Genomic DNA, 3,211 nt, shown 5'->3' with positions numbered 1-3,211 from the left:
GAGATACACTGATTGAAGAGAACCTATACTAATTGACCACTCTTTAATATTTGTAATAACCAACTACTGAAATAAAATATATATATTTTATTTTTTAATGTGTTTAAATACTAGCCTTGAATTATTTCATTTTTTAATGTATTAAAATACTAGGGTATACAAATTTTACGCGGTTTAAATGCAAAAAAGAAACGCGTAGCAACTAAAGCTATCACCGACTGAATGAAGGGACCACACTGATACGTGTAATCTAAGCTATGATCTACCAAATAACTAACCCTTTGGATTCTAATTACCAGCCTATCAATTCTTTTTAGCTGCCTCTTTCTCAAAAGAAAAAGATCAGACAACCAAACCAATTTTATATGGTAGATGACACTTTCCAGATCACCATCTTTGACATTAAGAAAAGGCTCTCTGTATAAATCCTCTACAAATACTAATACAACAACACCCAATTCCCAATTCAATTGAAGCAGAAAACCCATTTTTAAGTGAAGATCTGAAATCAGTACAACTTTTGACAGAATGTCTGAACAACAGAAGCCTACTGCTGTAACACCACCTGCTGCTTCTCCAGAAGGATATCCTCCTCCAGGTAAAAATTTTTTGCCTTTCTTTTCTTTCATCTTATAGTTGTTTATGAAAGAGTTGTTGTGTATGGAGTTAATGGTGGTCAATGGATACTTCAGTTTTAGATCTGTCAGGAAGAGTTTGGAAATGGGTTTCCATCTTCTGTGTCAGAAATGGGTTTTTCTTTTGGAGTGGGGAGAGGCTATATCTGGTTCAAATTTAGAGTTTTTGTTTCATTTTTTATATCTGGTTTGAAGTTACAGAGTTTTTATTCATTTTCTTCAAGATTTTGTTTCTTATATTTTAAGATTTTACAAGTAAAAGGATGTCTGTAATCTGATATTAAGTGTGAGTTCTTAAACAATGACAATACATCGTTTAGTCGTTTATAGATTTGATTGTATGTCTCTTTTTTGTGTCAGCGTTTCGGATCACTCTCCAACATCTTTCTCGTTTCGTGTGATTCTTCCCATCTCCTTTCCCCTTCAAATATCACCTTAAGTGAGTCTAAGTCTGCAATTTACATTTCTACATCCACTCTCTCTCATCCTTCTCATTCCGCATGCTTCTTCCCATATCCTTTCCCCATCAAATATCGCCTTTAAGTGAGTAAGTATGCAATTTACATTTCTACATCCACTCTCTCTCACCCTTTCTGTTCCACATGCTTCTTCTCATCTCCTTTCCCCTTCAAATATCACCTTAAGTGAGTCTACGTCCGCAATTTACATTTCTACATCTCTTGATACTTTCTTGCATGGTGATGATGGATCAAAGAGTGTGATCCAGAACGTTGATGCAAAAAAGAGTCACACAATCAAATCCAAAAGCAACTAAGTGATTAACTAATGGATTGTGAAAATTTGATAAAATTAATGAGAATACATGCTCAAGGGTTGCCATTTATTTTGGTAATAGACTGTAAGGTATTTATAATTCATCAAATTTAGAATGGTGTTTTTCATTAATATTTTGAATTTGTTATAATATTATATATTATCATGGAAGATATTTTTTATGACGGGGGTGCTCTCCTAGGTTGGGAGTCTATGGTTGATGTTGTTTTTGGAGTTGTTTGGGAAAACCCTAATGATAAAGATCCTCTTTTGTTTTGATTATTTTAGTTGCTTAGAGTTATTTAGACTTGGTCCCTATTATTAGGTTTGTCATCTTTTTTTTACCAGTGGCCATTCAATTATGTACTATTATCTTTTATATTTAATAAAAGATTAAACAAGACTTATTCATCACAAAAAAACATTATGATAGATTTGTAATCATCTTTCATTTCATAAAAAGAATGATCTATGTTAAAAATAAAATAAAATAATAGGTTATTATATAGACCACGCCTTCTTGTGATAAAGTTTTGATTTCAAAGATCCCATGAAATGAGATGTTATATTTAAGATTGATAATATCATTATTAGAAAGTTCTTTGAAGTTTGATTTTAATTTTATTGAAGATACCAAAAATTATTAATAATTTTATAATTATAAATTTTATTTAAGATTAATAATATTTTTATCATTAGATTTTTTTTTTTAAATTGAAATTTATTTTAATTTATATTATATAATATAATAAATTTCTTTTTTTTTAATTAATTATTTATTAATTTAACAAAATATTATCAAATGTATTTTCTTTTCTTTTAGGGTATCCCACTCAAGCTCCACCATCACAATATGTAGAAGCGGGTCCTGTCAAAACACAAAGTAGAGGAGAGAAAGGTTGTATAGAAGGATGGTATGTGCCTCTCATTTAATTCTTCACTCATAATTTGCAATTCTTATATGTATAAAATAAAGTTATATTCTTACATTTATTTATTTTTGTTTGTGATTGCAGCTTAGCGGGCTTGTGTTGTTGTTGGTTGTGTGAGGAATGTTGTATATGAGGACATATGCTTCGATCTTGTTGTTATATTTGATAATAAATTATATGGAAAGATATTGTAATATTCAAATTTATGTAATATCTTGTAGATTAGTGGTAAGATGAAGTTATGTCTTCATTTATTCTAATTAGTCATTTCTCATAAGCTCGTATCTTAGATTTATTGTATCTAGCCACTTGTTATAAATTTATGTCCCGATTTATGAAATTGGTCACTAGCCAATATGATTTTACATTATTATTATTATTATTATAATATAATGTCTCTACTGATACACATTCAGAGATATCATTCTATGACAATTATTTTATTTATGCGACAAATCAAACAAAATATAGATTATAAATTTTATTTCTATTGTCATTATTTTAAATTAAAACAAATTCATTTACTTTATATTTCACTAAGAGCCATTTTCTTAGTAGATGACATCATTGATTAGATATTTTATTAAATATTGGTACTTTGATATATAAATGAATGCCAAACATAAGATAAAAATAAACAATTTTTTTACACAATCATGAGATCATATGCTTATCTCCCCTACTATCACTATAGGATGCTTGTCAATATAATTAGTGAATCACTTTATTTAAACTAACATGTGAGAAAGTTAGATTATATATAATTTTGATTCTAACTTTGTAATTGTATATAATAAAAATATAAAAATCTTTAAAAAAAAAAAAAAGTATAATAGTAAATATGGAAAGTATTATTTGCACATTTTTAAA

At 28.3% G+C, this 3,211-nt stretch overlaps 1 long non-coding RNA gene across 1 annotated transcript; it reads left to right on the top strand.

The window, feature by feature from the left end:
* The first annotated feature begins 407 nt into the window (after positions 1-407).
* LOC131055028 (uncharacterized) lies at positions 408-2,681 on the top strand. Its single transcript, XR_009108116.2, has 3 exons — positions 408-598; positions 2,233-2,323; positions 2,426-2,681. It is a non-coding gene; the product is annotated as an uncharacterized LOC131055028 (long non-coding RNA).
* The last annotated feature ends 530 nt before the right edge of the window (positions 2,682-3,211 follow it).

Source organism: Cryptomeria japonica, chromosome 6 (genome assembly GCF_030272615.1).
Source record: "Cryptomeria japonica chromosome 6, Sugi_1.0, whole genome shotgun sequence".
In the NCBI taxonomy this organism is placed as follows: Eukaryota; Viridiplantae; Streptophyta; class Pinopsida; order Cupressales; family Cupressaceae; genus Cryptomeria; species Cryptomeria japonica.
The sequence above is the reverse complement of the archived record's forward strand: the minus strand, read 5'-3'. Positions and strand labels throughout refer to the sequence as shown.